This window comes from Littorina saxatilis, linkage group LG16 (genome assembly GCF_037325665.1).
Source record: "Littorina saxatilis isolate snail1 linkage group LG16, US_GU_Lsax_2.0, whole genome shotgun sequence".
Taxonomy (NCBI): Eukaryota; Metazoa; Mollusca; class Gastropoda; order Littorinimorpha; family Littorinidae; genus Littorina; species Littorina saxatilis.
In genome coordinates, this window is record NC_090260.1 from 50,662,847 (window position 1) to 50,679,557 (window position 16,711).

General features: G+C 41.8%; 2 protein-coding genes across 2 annotated transcripts in view; both read right to left on the reverse strand.

Moving 5' to 3' along the window:
* LOC138951203 (uncharacterized) overlaps positions 1–6,752 on the reverse strand; it is a 31,614-nt gene extending 24,862 nt beyond the window's left edge. Inside the window, exon 1 of the mRNA XM_070322857.1 lies at positions 6,599–6,752. The gene's annotated coding sequence lies outside the window, so the exon portion shown is untranslated. The remainder of the gene's footprint in view (positions 1–6,598) is intronic.
* Positions 1–16,711, reverse strand: part of LOC138951199 (uncharacterized) — a 155,182-nt gene that overhangs the window by 84,347 nt on the left and 54,124 nt on the right. The gene's annotated exons all lie outside the window — the stretch shown is intronic.

The following is a 16,711-nucleotide window of genomic DNA, read 5'->3' on the forward strand; positions in this document are numbered from 1 at the left end:
ATGTCGTTGTATCGCCTGAAACATTGTCATTAATATCACTCAACCATAGTAACATTTCCGTCGCGATATAACCTTGAACGGTTGAAAACGACGTTAAACACCAAATAAAGAAAGAAAGATAGTAACATTTAGTCGTGGACTTTCTTCTGAGACAATCCTTGTTCTCTTATTTTTCACAGAGTTTACCGCATTCTTCATCACACGAAAGACTTCGAACAATACATAGACTAGGTAAGCAAGAATGACACGTGACGTCAAATAAAACCTGGCATATTGACATAATCCCAAACATCCGGTTATGTCGTGTCTTCTCCGTGATACATGTCCCTGGGTTTTTCAATTGTTTGGTGATTTCCGTGAATACAACACTAACCCGTCGTCTGCAATAGGTAACATGGACCATTCTGGTAGTTGTTGCTGAAAAAAGCATGTTTTCAACACAGAATAGTAAATGATCAATGTCTTTGATGACGTCATATCCGGCTTTTCGTGAAAGTTGAGGCGGCACTGTCACGCCCTCATTTTTCAACCAAATTGGTTGACATTTTGGTCAAGTAATCTTCGACGAAGCCCGGACTTCGGTATTGCATTTCAGCTTGGTGGCTTAAAAATTAATTCATGACTTTTGTCATTAAATATCGAAAAATTGTAAAAAATATTTTTTTTTTATAAAACGATCCAAATTTACGTTTATCTTATTCTGCATCATTTTCTGATTCCAAAAACATAAGTATGTTATATTTGGATTAAAAACAAGCTCTGAAAATTAAAAATATAAAAATTATTATCAAAATTAAATTGTCGATACCAATTTAAAAACACTTTCATCTTATTCCTTGTCGGTTCCTGATTCCAAAAACATATAGATATATGTTTGGATTAAAAACACGCTCAGAAAGTTAAAACGAAGAGAGGTACAGAAAAGCGTGCTATCCTTCTCAGCGCAACTACTAAACTGCTCTTCTTGTCAATTTCACTGCCTTTGCCATGAGCATGAGCGGTGGACTGACGATGCTACGAGTATACGGTCTTGCTGAAAAACTGCATTGCGTTCAGTTTCATTCTGTGAGTTCGACAGCTACTTGACTAAATGTTGTATTTTCGCCTTATGCGACTTGCTACATTTAGTCAAGTTTTGACTAAATGTTTTAACATAGAGGGGGGAATCGAGACGAGGGTCGTGGTGTATGGGTGTGTGTGGTGTGTAGAGCGATTCAGAGTAAACTACTGGACCGATCTTTATGACATTTTTCATGAGAGTTCCTGGGTATGATATCCCCAGACGCTTTTTTTTTAATTTTTTCGACAAATGTCTTTGATGACGTCAAATCCGGCATTTTGTAGAAGTTGAGGCGGCACTGTCACACCCTCATTTTTCAAAAACATTGATTGCAATTTTGGCCAAGCAATCTTCGACGGAGGCCGGACTTTGGTATTGCATTTCAGCTTGGAGGCTTAAAAAATTAATTAACGACTTTGGTCATTAACAATCTAAAAATTGTAAAAAAATAATTATTTTTATAAAACGATCCAAATTTACGTTTATTTTATTCTCCATCATTTTCTGATTCCAAAAACATATAAATATGTTATATTTGGATTAAAAACAAGCTCTGAAAATTAAAAATATAAAAATTATTATCAAAATTAAATTGTCGAAATCAATTTAAAAACACTTTCATCTTATTCCTTGTCGGTTCCTGATTCCAAAAACATATATATATATATATGTTTGGATTAAAAACACGCTCAGAAAGTTAAAACGAAGAGAGGTACAGAAAAGCGTGCTATCCTTCTCAGCGCAACTACTAAACCGATCTTCTTGTCAATTTCACTGCCTATGCCGTGGGCATGAGCGGTGGACTGACGATGCTACGAGAAACCGGTCTTGCTGAAAAATTGCATTGCGTTCAGTTTCATTCTGTGAGTTCGACAGCTACTTGACTATATGTTGTATTTTCGCCTTACGCGACTTGTTACATTTAGTCAAGTTTTGACTAAATGTTTTAACATAGAGGGGGGAATCGAGACAAGGGTCGTGGTGTTTGGGTGTGTGTGTGTAGAGCGATTCAGAGTAAACTACTGGACCGATCTTTATGAAATTTTACATGAAAGTTCCTGGGTATGATATCCCCAGATGCTTTTTTTTATTTTATAAATGTCTTTGATGACGTCATATCCGGCTTTTTGTAAAAGTTGAGGCGGCACTGTCACACCCTCATTTTTCAAAAAAATTGATTGTAATTTTGGCCAAGCAATCTTCGACGGAGACCGGACTTTGGTATTGCATTTCAGCTTGCAGGCTTAAAAATTAATGTATGACTTTAGTCATTAAAAATCTGAAAATTGTAATTAAAATTATTTTATAAAACGATCCAAATTTACGTTTATCGTATTCTTCATCATTTTCTGATTCCAAAAACATATAAATATGTTATATTCGTATTAAAAACAAGCTCTAAAAATTAACAATATAAAAATTATGATTAAAATTAAATTTCCGAAATCGATTTAAAAACAATTTCATCTTATTCCTTGTCCGTTCCTGATTCCAAAAACATATAGATATAATATGTTTCGATTAAAAACACATTCAGAAAGTTAAAAACAATAGAGATATAGAAAAGCGTGCTATCCTCCTCAGCGCAACCGCTACCGCGCTTTTCTGGATTGTTAAATTTAACTGCCTTTGCCACGAGCGGTGGACAGACGATGCTACGAGTGTACGGTCTCGCGGAAAAAATGCAATGCGTTCAGTTTCATTCTGTGAGTTCGACTGAGCTTGACTAAATGTATTTTTGCCTTACGCGACTTGTTACTCTTCACTTGACAGAGTTCACAACCCACTTTTACAAAAAGGAACACTGCATCTGTTGCAGACCAACCATGTTAAATCTCGTTTAACCTCGTTACATGTTCTTTTCAATTTTTTCAAAAGCCTTTCTATTGCAATCTGTTTTGTCTGTCACATGAGACTATAAACATTAACCTGTTCATTTCAACTCATATGTTGCCTGGTGCAATCAGTGCCTGCATGATATAAACAAAGCGTGGCAGAAGAAACGTTTTCAATACACACCCTTTACCAACAATACTAACATTCCTTTTCTCCCACACAGAGATGAGCATGTTGGCCACATTAAATCACTCTTCCCAATTCTCTCGCTGTCTTGACGCTCGCATATCATTACCGAAATACAGATCCAACTTTTTCATGTGTGACCCTCCACCACGGGATGAGTCGCATGTCACCTTTGCATATTTTTACATTTTCTTAAAGAGTTTTTTATGCTCTATCCAGTGATGTAAACCGTTTTAGAAAAGAGCGAAAACTTGTTTGAGTTATAAGCCTGTGACTAAGGTGACCCTCACACCGTTACCAGACACTCCCAGGACTTATATTAAGCCTAGCGCAGAACCGCGCGAGGTGACATGCGACTCATTTTGTGGTGGAGGGTCACATTTGGTCTGTACATACAAAACCGCAACAGGCTTACACATGTGTCAAGGCCCAAATTACAACATTCAATCAATCAATCAATCAATGAGTCTTATATCGCGCATATTCCGTGGGTACAGTTCTAGGCGCTCTGCAGTGATGCCGTGTGAGATGAAATTTTATACGGCCAGTAGATTGCAGCCATTTCGGCGCATATTTACCTTTCACGGCCTATTATTCCAAGTCACACGGGTATAGGTAGACAATTAGTAAGCAATTTTGCCAGGAAAGACCCTTTTGTCAATCGTGGGATCTTTAACGTGCATACCCAATGTAGTGTACACGGGGGGAGGTTCGGACACCGAAGAGAATCTGCACACAAAGTTGACTCTGTGAAATAAATTTCCTCCGAACCTGGGATCGAACTCACGCTGACAGCGGCCAACTGAATACAAATCCAGCGCGCTACCAACTGAGCTATGTCCCCGCCCCATTGTTGACTTAAGGCGATTTATGTTGAAACCTGGTATTTCGGAAGAAAAAAAAAGCTATTAAGGCTCGGAACATGTTATGTTCATCCGGGAAAAAAATCATGTAATATTACCGGCGTACAACAATACTTTCAACACTTTATCAATATCTCCATTATTCCATGATGACATACGTACCCTTTATATCCTTGGTCTCTCGAATTGTTACTGCTAATAATTCAACTGTCAGTACGAAGGCCAGTGAAGAACAAAATGACAACCTTGCCTTATAACGGATTCAATATAAACAAGTCGCGTAAGGCGAAAATACAATATTTAGTCAAGTAGCTGCCATTTTTCAGCAAGAGCGTATACTCGTAGCATCGTCAGTCCACCGCTCATGGCAAAGGCAGTGAAATTGACAAGAAGAGCGGGGTAGTAGTTGCGCTAAGAAGGATAGCACGCTTTTCTGTACCTCTCTTTGTTTTAACTTTCTGAGCGTGTTTTTAATCCAAACATATCATATCTATATGTTTTTGGAATCAGGAACCGACAAGGAATAAGATGAAAGTGTTTTTTAAATTGATTTGGACAATTTAATTTTGATAATAATTTTTATATATTTAATTTTCAGAGCTTGTTTTTAATCCGAATATAACATATTTATATGTTTTTGGAATCAGCAAATGATGGAGAATAAGATAAACGTATATTTGGATCGTTTTATAAATTTTTTTTTTTTTTTACAATTTTCAGATTTTTAATGACCAAAGTCATTAATTATTTTTAAGCCAGCAAGCTGAAATGCAATACCAAACCCCGGGCTTCGTCGAAGATTACTTGACCAAAATGTCAACCAATTTGGTTGAAAAATGAGGGCGTGACAGTGCCGCCTCAACTTTCACGAAAAGCCGGATATGACGTCATCAAAGACATTTATCAAAAAAATGAAAAAAACGTATGGGGATTTCATACCCAGGAACTCTCATGTCAAATTTCATAAAGATCGGTCCAGTAGTTTAGTCTGAATCGCTCTACACACACACACACACGCACACACACACACACACACACACACACGCACGCACATACACCACGACCCTCGTTTCGATTCCCCCTCGATGTTAAAATATTTAGTCAAAACTTGACTAAATATAAAAATAAAAAAATGCAGATAACCAACCACAATAATTTACACAACTTAATTCTGGCGTTTTTCATCAAAACGTCAATCCATTTTACAAAATGAGTTCCGAAACCTAATTTATCAAACATCTTCAACATGAACTCTTTTGAAATTCAATCACATGCATGAAAAAATCAATTGAAACCATCAAGCCAAGCTTATTCTGTCAATCTGCATGTTCCTCATCCATTAATCGCAATAAGGTTGAGACACGTCTCCCTTTTATATAACCAACTTTCTCCTCATTAAAAGCATTGCCTGTAACACCAAAAAAGCCAAAGAGCTAAACAAATTACTGATAACATAGAATATGTATTAGTCAGTGAAATAGTTATCTAATTCTGTAATTCATTTCTTGATACATCCTTTCTTTTCTGAATCCGGGTGATTACCGTTTTGCACTATGAATTAGAGAAAGTTCCATTCTTGAAAGCAGAGTCAAAAGAAACAAGTATAAACCTTTTTAGGCTTCCCCAAAAGACCTTATAAAACTCCACTTATGCCTCAATTCCAGGCGCAGAACTATTATTCATATATTTAAGGCAGACAAAACTTCTCCTTTTGCCACTTTCCCTTTACAACTTTCTTTCTGCTGATCATTAATTTTTAGAACCTTAGTTCCATCGAAAAACATATCAATGTTCAAACTCATATTTCCTTCATCAATTGTTTTATTTATGCACATTTGAAAATATGTTTTTTGCACGCGTAAAGTATCCTCTTGCGTTTTAACCATTCGTCCGTTTCCATCTGTTACATTTTCCATTATATTTGCATTTTTCTGGCACTTTCTACCCCCCCCCCCCCACCTCCCTCCAAAAAAAAGGTGTGTTCGTTCCACCCTACTCGATCCCATGAGCTCTTGCACGCACCTGTGCTGCACGAAATGTACGCTGCTCTAACAGTTCTAACTGCAGCTTGACCTTCTGCCGTTTTCCTTGCGTCAGAATACAGTCAGGAGATCCCCAGGGCTTTAACTTACTCATTCAACCCTCTGTACAATTTTGCAACATTATTTTTTTTATTTCAAAACTGTTAAGTTTTCTGAAAATTCTGTGGAAAATCCTTGATTCTCATTTTCAATAATTCCCGAACAATTTGACAATCTCATCTTATGTGTGAATGACATGACAACATCTGTTCTCTTTCGTTAAATTTATCTGATAAAATGTTACAATCGACTTGTTTTGTTTTTCTTTCAGCGTAAGTATTTCTTACATGTCCGGGTAAAGTCTATATTGATTTGACTATGAGAATTGTGGGCATGTTACTTTGGGTGCACTGAATAATTCAGTAAGAAGTTATTAATATTTTAACTGCATGTCCAACTCACTTTTTTAGCATTCACTTTTTCATTATGTTAAATTATGGTCAGCACTTAGGTATTTAAACGGAAAAGAAACACGCAATGGAATATCGAGAAAAAAAAATAAAGTCCTGAATTAAAATTCCAAAACTGGTTTCGACGTGTCTCAGTCTGATAGAGAGAAACAAAATACTCACGGACGGAACACTTGCAAAGTAGAAGGCTGGGCTCCAGAAACAGGGTTGATGTTGTCGCTCTGGGCCGGGATATTTATACAGGTAAATCCCCCTGCACGTGTTGTCCCACGAGCAAACCACGTGCATCGCCAGCACAGCTTGTAGCGTTCACTCTCTTGGCAGGTCACTGGTTGTGCTAAATGCTCACTCAAGTGTTGCTGCAATTACCCTCCACCCCCCCACCCTCCCAACCCCTAGCCCCACATTCAATCCTTCTTTGAAGTTATATGATATAAACGTTTATGGAGGGTCTTATTTATTTAATTTGACTAGTAACGTAAACAACATTATAAACGCCTAGTATCGAACAAACGCCCACCCCCCTACTTTGGGTGAAAAAACACCCGTGTATATGGTGTAGTACCTTGTAAACGCCCATTCCAAAGGTGTACACACACCAAAACAATTCTAGTTGATCCTTATCCTCTTCACAAAATACAGAGATATCATTCGAGCGAATGCTACTATACTGCAGTCTCTGGACAGCCATGCAAAAAGTTAACGACGATTCTCGAGGAAATTGACTGGGTGTTTTTTTTTCAATACGCCTCTGTGTTTGACACATATCTTACCCCTTACATGTATAATACAATTGAACCGTTAAAGCAGATTGCCTGTGAACATGTTTTCTATTTGTAATTGTGTTTCATCCTATTTATGGGCGATGGCCTAAAATAAAACATTCCTGAGTCCTGAGTCCTGAGAGTCCTTCCCCAAACCCCAACTCCGATTTTGACACAAGCATTGCTGCTCGTAACGCTGGCTACACGAAGCCGATCTTGAGTCATCATTGTCATTTGCGATATGAGCCCTTGTTAGAAAACTATGACACAAAGGGATTGTTGTTGTTAATTTCCATGTTCCAGTCTGGCGAGACACTTGCACACACGATTGTGTCTGTGGCAAATTGTTCCAGTCTGGCGAGACACTTGCACACACGATTGTGTCTGTGGCAAATTGTTCCAGTCTGGCGAGACACTTGCACACACGATTGTGTCTGTGTCAAATGTTCCAGTCTGGCGAGACACTTGCACACACGATTGTGTATGTGTCAAATGTTCCAGTCTGGCGAGACACTTGCACACACGATTGTGTATGTGTCAAATGTTCCAGTCTGGCGAGACACTTGCACACACGATCGTGTCTGTGTCAAATGTTCCAGTCTGGCGAGGCACTTGCACACACGATTGTGTCTGTGTCTAATGTTCCAGTCTGGCGAGGCACTTGCACACACGATTGTGTCTGTGTCAAATGTTCCAGTCTGGCGAGGCACTTGCACACACGGTTGTGTCTGTGTCAAATGTTCCAGTCTGGCGAGACACTTGCACACACGATTGTGTCTGTGTCAAATGTTCCAGTCTGGCGAGGCACTTGCACACACGATTGTGTCTGTGTCAAATGTTCCAGTCTGGCGAGACACTTGCACACACGATTGTGTCTGTGTCAAATGGTCCAGTCTGGCGAGACACTTGCACACACGATTGTGTCTGTGTCAAATGTTCCAGTCTGGCGAGGCACTTGCACACACGATTGTGTCTGTGTCAAATGTTCCAGTCTGGCGAGACATTTGCACACACGATTGTGTCTGTGTCAAATGGTCCAGTCTGGCGAGACACTTGCACACACGATTGTGTCTGTGTCAAATGTTCCAGTCTGGCGAGACACTTGCACACACGATTGTGTCTGTGTCAAATGTTCCAGTCTGGCGAGGCACTTGCACACACGATTGTGTCTGTGTCTAATGTTCCAGTCTGGCGAGGCACTTGCACACACGATTGTGTCTGTGTCAAATGTTCCAGTCTGGCGAGACACTTGCACACACGATTGTGTATGTGTCAAATGTTCCAGTCTGGCGAGACACTTGCACACACGATTGTGTCTGTGTCAAATGGTCCAGTCTGGCGAGACACTTGCACACACGATTGTGTCTGTGTCAAATGTTCCAGTCTGGCGAGACACTTGCACACACGATTGTGTCTGTGTCAAATGGTCCAGTCTGGCGAGGCACTTGCACACACGATTGTGTCTGTGTCAAATGTTCCAGTCTGGCGAGGCACTTGCACACACGATTGTGTCTGTGTCAAATGTTCCATTCTGGCGAAACACTTGCACACGCACGATTGTGTCTGTGTCAAATGTTCCAGTCTGGCGAGACATTTGCACACACGATTGTGTCTGTGTCAAATGTTCCAGTCTGGCGAGACACTTGCACACACGATTGTGCCTGTGTCAAATGTTCCAGTCTGGCGAGACATTTGCACACACGATTGTGTCTGTGTCAAATGGTCCAGTCTGGCGAGGCACTTGCACACACGATTGTGTCTGTGTCAAATGTTCCAGTCTGGCGAGACACTTGCACACACGATTGTGTCTGTGTCAAATGGTCCAGTCTGGCGAGACATTTGCACACACGATTGTGTCTGTGTCAAATGGTCCAGTCTGGCGAGACACTTGCACACACGATTGTGTCTGTGTCAAATGTTCCAGTCTGGCGAGACACTTGCACACACGATTGTGTCTGTGTCAAATGTTCCAGTCTGGCGAGACACTTGCACACACGATTGTGTCTGTGTCAAATGTTCCAGTCTGGCGAGACACTTGCACACACGATTGTGTCTGTGTCAAATGTTCCAGTCTGGCGAGACACTTGCACACACGATTGTGTCTGTGTCAAAGAGGATGAGACAGAGAGGGTAGGCCTATATGTAGCTTTTCCACAGAAACAAATCCTACTATGATTCTCAAACAAGTGATCAAATACCGCTATTTCTCACAAGGAACAGATTCTTCACTTGGTGCAATACCCAGTAAACGCCCACCCCCTACTTTTAAGCGAAATTGGTGCATAAGGGGAGTGGGCGTATTTTTCGGATATTTTATTTACTAAAAAATATACTCAAATGTTGCGGTGCAAGATCTGAGTTACCATTAGCCGCAGACCATGTCATATTTTTGTCATCATGTCGTAGATCGATTCTGGTACATCCAGAAAATATCCACATTAGCCCTATAAACCCACTGTTTATTATTTTCAACATGATTTGTGTTCTTGACTAACCCTGATAATCCTCAGCAGAAGTTGTGACTTTTCAGTTTGCAAGGCAAATGGCAGTTGTTTACTCTTTTCTTGAGATCTAGACAGCTTCTTTGTTGTTTTAAGTGCAGCTCCAATGTTTTCAACAGATCTTCTTCTTCTTCTTCTTCTTCTTCTTCTTCTTCTTCTTCTTCTTCTTCTTCTTCTTCTTCTTCTTCTTCTTCTTCTTCTTCTTCTTCTTCTTCTTCTTCTTCTTCTTCTTCTTCTTCTTCAACAAGATAGTGTGCATGCACACTGCCTCAGAGCCACAGATGTGCACCTGAGTTTTATTGTCTCCATTCATTGTTACCTTTCTTAGAATAATAAGCTCCCCATTATACATAAAGTTGTATTAGTGTCGACAGTGGTGCGAACGCTGGCCGAATTTACCGATGTGTTTTTTCCCCGGTTACTTCACTCGAGTAAACTGGTTTCTTCCTTCTACAATCGCTGTATAAGAAAACCTTCGCATATCTCCTTGCAAGGGCGGATCAATTCACTTTGGAGGGGGGGGGGGGGGTTACAAAATGACTGCGAAGATACAAGTTGACGGCGCCGAAGAAGCAAAATAGAGCTATCTGGTGCATCCTGAGCCAATAAATTACCTCTTTTTTGGGGGGGGTGGGGGGGTGGGGGTTACGTAACCCGTGTAACCCCCCCCCCCCCCAGATCCGCCCTTGCCTTGCAACTCTTTCCCTTGAATGTTGTTTACCAATGAATGATGGGTTAACATGCGATTTTCGTTCAGAGATATCAAAACATCCCTCCTACAATACAATGAGTTCGGCTGAGCACAATCCAACACCAGAGAACGTCATTTAACATGTCCTTGCTAGTTTGGAAAAGGGAATACGTCATGCAGTGAATGGCGTCACACCATTTTATTCCTTGGCGCGTGGAGTTCTTCACGTTTCTTATCACTATGAGTTCGAACGAGTTTTTGACAGAAAAAACCCAATCATTTGACAGCTTGAAATGGGATATAATTATAGTAACGCCGGCGACAATTAATGACGATATCTTTGTATCAAGAATCTTCATCTTCTTCTGCTATTGCATATTCATTCTCTCTGTAATGTCTAAGTGTTAACAAGTTCTCAATTGGAACTGAAGGTCCACTATGCTTTCAGTCAGTAGAAGCTACTGAAGTGATTTCTGACTATGTCAATTTTTGTGAGGATATGATTGTCCCATCTAAGACAGTGAAATTGTACCCCAACAACAAACCTTGGATTTCAAAGTCTCTCAAAGCCACACTCAACGAGAAAAAGGTAGCATTTCAGACTGGAGATAGAGTAGAAAGGAAAGTAGTGCAGAACAAGTTGAGGAGAGAAATTTTGGAAGCGAAGAGACAGTACAAAGAGAAAGTAGAGTCACAGTTTGAATCAGGTAGCTTAGCAGACGCATGGAAAGGACTTAAAACTTTGTCAGGACAGGCCAAATCAAAATCCAGTAGCAATAGCATGCCGATGAAAGAACAGGTTGAATTTTCTGAGAAATTAAACGAGTTCTATTGTAGATTCGAGAAAGATGATTTGAAGGATGATTTAGACAGCGTGACTTCCCAGCTTAAGGTAGATATGGCAGGTGATGAGGAGGACTTTGAAATTCAAGGCAAGACTGTTGAGAAGGTTTTTAGCAAGTTGAATGTAAAGAAAGCAGTTGGTCCTGATAACATCTGTGGACGTGTTTTGAGATCATGTGCCTGTCAGTTGTCCGTTGTTTTTAGCCGTTTGTTTAGTTGGTCTCTGAAAGATTGCACTGTGTGCCCAGACTCTGGAAAAACTCTACGATCAGCCCTGTCCCCAAGAACAACAAGCCCAAAACCCTGAATGACTATCGCCCTGTAGCTCTCACCTCTATTGTTATGAAGTGCTTTGAGCGCATTGTCCTCTTTAGACTGCTCCATCAGGTCAAGCCCCATCAGGATCCCTTCCAGTTTGCATACAAGCAGAACAGATGCACAGATGACGCCACACTCACACTCTTACACAACGCATACACACACTTAGAAAAACCTGGCTCTTTTGTACGCATTCTTTTCATAGACTTCTCTTCTGCCTTCAACACTATCCAACCCTGCCTCATGGCCCAGAAACTTCTCCGCTACAGCGTGACTCCAAGGCTTATCCTGTGGATTATCAACTTTCTCGTTAACAGAACCCAGTCAGTCCGCTTTCAGACAGCTCTCTCTTCCCTTAGGTCCACCTCCATAGGCTCTCCACAGGGTACAGTTATCTCCCCTGTGTTGTTCACACTCTACACTAACGACTGCAGTGGCACTGACTCCACCCTTCTTATCAAATATTCAGATGATACAGTGCTAGAAGATCTCTCCAATAGTGACGCAACTTACTTTGCAGAAGTAGAACAATTCAACGCCTGGTGTAAAGACAACTTTTTAGACCTAAAGTGCAGATTATCCCTGCAAGGTATAAGCTAGTTTAAACGTAGGAAGCGAGTGGGGGGTGGAGGTCGGGAAGGAGGGGGTAAGTTACAATAAGAATGTGGGTGTGGCCTGTGGGTGTGAGTGTGTGTGTGTGAAAGAGAAGATGCCAGGTAGCGTGGAGGGAAACGGAATTGGTCAGTGCAGGGATAACCACACACAGCGGCGGCAGCAGCCACAGCACCGAGCAGCAGCGATAATAAACAAACAATGTGTGACAAGGATTTTTTTCCGTCCTTTGTTCGAGGCAACGAACTTGACAAGGACGTTGTTGTGGCTCTCGAAACGGAGAAGATAGTCACTATGACGTCAATGATGGGATTACGGGAGACCGACATTGACGCTTTGTCTCTAAAAAGAGGAGATGCCTCTGCCCTTCGCAGGGCTGTAGGACTGTTGCAGGCAGAAAATGGTGGGGGACCCATGTCAGTGACTTCTCCAGTTGTGCCCCAAGGTGTATCAGCAGAGCGGTCGCCCAGCATGCTGATGCATGATTTGCTGGGGACGCCATCAGTTCTCCAGGATACAGAACACAAGGTTTCCGAAAGGGTCGACCTGGACCCACAGGTCTACCTTTCAACAAAAAGGCCACAAGGTGAGAAAGCCCACATCATCGTGGATTTTTTGCCTGCCACGGAAAACGTGGAAGAGGTGGCCCTCATCCCTGGCACGTCCCTGTACCTCAAGACAGGGACAAAAACGAAGCTGCGGGAGGTGTCACCAGCGCAGTGGATGTCCGCCAACGCCAGGATCATGGCCAGGCTATTGGATGAGGGTCGCCTTAATGGCACAGGAATAAAGGACTACCTGTCCTATACAGCTAAGGTGGGAGAGCTGGCTTGTCGCTTTACCTGGACAAGCGTGTTGGTATACGACAACGAGTACCGACAACAACAAGCGGCAGCATCCTTCCGGTGGGGCAGCGACAGTCAACACCTGTCAACAACGCTCCTGAAAGAGAAGCCTGTCACCGTAGCGACGAAGACCAGCCGCCATACAGACAACCGTGACAAGAAAAAAGGCCCTGGTGGAAAGGACATCTGCCTTCAGTACAACAACGGGAAGTGTTCGTTTGGAGCTCGGTGTAATTACGAGCATGTGTGTCTGGTGTGTTCTAAGCCACACGCGCAAGTCAACCATCAGGCAGAGCCAGGCCACAAAGATTAGGACAGCGAGCAGCCAACCGATCAGGTAGGACCAAATGCTTTTGTCCAACTCACAAACCCTTTCGAACAGGCCCCGTTTGTAGCACAAGACCCCTTCAACTGTCCTTTCCTTGGTAATTACCAATCAATTTCTTCACCAATAAGTAACTGGCAAGACGAACTTATTGAGGATCCCGACAGGACCTTTCTGCTGAATGGCATTAAAAATGGTTTCCGCATTACGTCAGAAAGTAGTGATGTGAAACAAGCCAGGTGTCCAAATCACAAATCTGCAACTTCCGCAGAATTGAAATGCCGGGTAGAAACAGAGTTGCTCAGTCAGAATGTGACAAAGACCAAAGAACTTCTGATAGATTTTAGAAGAAACCCTGCCCCTGTCCCTGACCTGATGATTGATGGTGTGACTGTTGAGCGTGTGACTGAATATAAGTATCTTGGCACAGTTATCGATGATAAGCTGTCCTTCAATGCAAACACCACCCTCATACACAAAAAATGTCAGTCACGCATCTACTGCCTTCAGAAACTTAGGAAGTTGAATGTGAACCCTTCTATCCTCCAAACTTTCTACCGCTCTTTCATTGAGTCTGTCATCACTTTCGGTGTTGTGGCCTGGTATGGAGGTCTGAGTGTGAAGAACAGGAATGTCTTAGTGCGAATGGTGAATGTCAGTAGCAAGGTGATTGGCAGGCAGCAAGCAAGTGTGGAGTCCCTGTATGAAAAGCGTGTGGTGAGAAAGAGTAGGCGGATAGCTTCAGATAGGTTTCATGTCCTAGCCCACCTCTATGAACTCCTTCCCTCTGGCCGTAGACTTCGCACGCACAAAGCTAGGACACTCCGGCTGCAAAACAGCTTCATCCCCAAATCCATCACCCTTAGCAACATGTAAACACATCCACATACCCGACCCAGCCCCTCTTCTGCCAGTGCAATCAGTAGTAATGTACATGTATGTATTGGTTTTATGTACAACCGTATATTTTCTGATATATTGTATGCTATGATATTTTGCAATGATGTTTAGCCATAGTTCGTTATACGCGCAGGTGTGCGAGAATGTAAGCGCAGTGCTTTAAAGATGTCCATGTGTGAACGTGTAAGTGGGCGTAGTCGAATGTCCATGTGGGAGTGGAGCATATAAGAATGCCCATATGTGAATGTGTAAGTGGAGCGTATAAGAATGTGTAAGTGGAGCGTGGTGGAATGTCCATGTGTGAATGGGTAAGTTGAGCGTATAAGAATGTCCATGTGTGCGATGTGTAAATGAGACATGGATGTGTTCATGTCTGAATGCGTAAGAACAATGCAAGGAATGTCCAGAGAGGTATGTGGAAGGTGTTTCTATAACCTGCCCTGTTATTAACAGCTATTGTGTTTTCAGCGTAGCAATAGGGCCCGATATTTAGACGAGACAAGTATAATGCCGACGAGTCGAAGACGAGTCGCATTATACTTGTTCGAGTCTAAATATCGGACCCTATTGCTACGCTGAAAACACAATAGCGTTTATATAGCTATTCTGACATTAAATTCTGTGTTAGAATCATGTTTTTGTCAGCGACAAGTACCAGAATGGTCCATGTCGTTGAATGCAGACGACGGTTCCCTTTCCGCATGAAGCCACGGAAATAACCGAACATTGAAAAACCCACGGACATGTATTACGGAGAAAACTCGAGATAACCGGATGCTTAGCATTACGTCAATATGTTAGGAATCATATGACGTCATGACGTATCATGCTTGCCTACGTAGATTGTATGTTCGAAAGTCTGACTTCTGTTGGGAATTCGCGTGGTGAAGACAGCGGTAAATCTGTAGATGATAAGAGAACAAGGATTGTCTCAGAAGAAACGACGAAATGTTTCAGACCGGTAACTTCATTTCAACATTGCACTGACTAGACTATACAATGGACGTTCTATGTGACAGGAGAGTTTGCTGATTTTGTGTTAAACATTCAATGTTACATTGGAGAGATCGTCTGCTAGAATCCGAGATAGGTCGCTTCAGATTGCAGCTTCTGGAAATTTGCAAGGTTTGTTGCCTGTTAAAGAACTGGATTTTACACGTAATGTAGGGCCTATGTCATGTACAGTAAGCAACAACAAAAACACACACAAAGCAAATGGCATCGTCTGTCGACTAGTCACAGAGTGACAGAAACAAACCTGGCGAGGTATGCGTGTACTTTATACACGTGGAAGAAACCGGAACCACGCGTCTTTGTTATTGCCGATATCGTTTGGATATCGGCAAAAATGGCCAACTTTTGTATCGTTATGCTTTGATGATCGGAAAAGGGATGTGTGAGACCATCCAATCACAGCCCCCGAATTCCCCCACGTGTCCATCAGAATAGCTATATATAGTGCTATATGTTTTATGTAAAATCAATGTCTTGTTTGTAATATTGTTATGTACCACGCCTGAATTTCTCTATGAGATAATAAAGTATTCTTATTCTTATTCTTATTACCTCAAAATGGTGGCACGCTCTTTTATCCTTTTTCCACAAGGGTTTTTGTTAACATTTAAAAAACATAATGAGGTCGATAGTGGCTGGCTTCAAACTATACTTTATACTTCGAGTTACTCACACAACTGGTAAGGCGTCCGCCCCGTGATCGGGAGGTCGTGGGTTCGAACCCCGGCCGGGTCATACCAAAACTTTAAAATTGGCAATCTAGTGGCTGCTCCGCCTGGCGTCTGGCATTATGGGGTTAGTGCTAGGACTGGTTGGTCCGGTGTCAGAATAGTTTGACTGGGTGAGACATGAAGCCTGTGCTGCGACTTCTGTCTTGTGTGTGGCGCACGTTATATGTCAAAGCAGCACCGCCCTGATATGGCCCTTCGTGGTTGGCTGGGCGTTAAGCAAACAAACAAAACTTGACTAAATGTAAAAACTAGCACACTCGATGACATTCTTAAAAGTATTGTCATAAAATGACTTCACACGGCGCGTTCCAAAATGACATCAAAACAAAATGGCGGCATGCAAGGGGAGTGAATTAGTGGCAAGCGATGAATGGTATGAGTAACTAGAAACATCTCGTGTGGCTTATGTACGGTGAAAAAGCCGTCAATTCCATTTTGAATTTCAGGCTTAGGTAAGACTTTTTTTCAACAGTTGAGTAACTTAAAATACAATGGACACTAACATAAAATTAAAACCGAATAGAGAAAAAACAGTGAAAACACATCGCCCACTCGCCAACTGCATATGAACTCAACGATTCTATTCAAGAAAGCACATCAAGCGTGTTCCGTCTACTACAACCTGAGGTAATTATTGATACATGTCCTCTGTTTTACCCTTGCATGTATTGACTTTCTTTGTTCGAATGTTTTCCAATTTCTGCGTGCACGTGTCATGAAAGGGACACTGT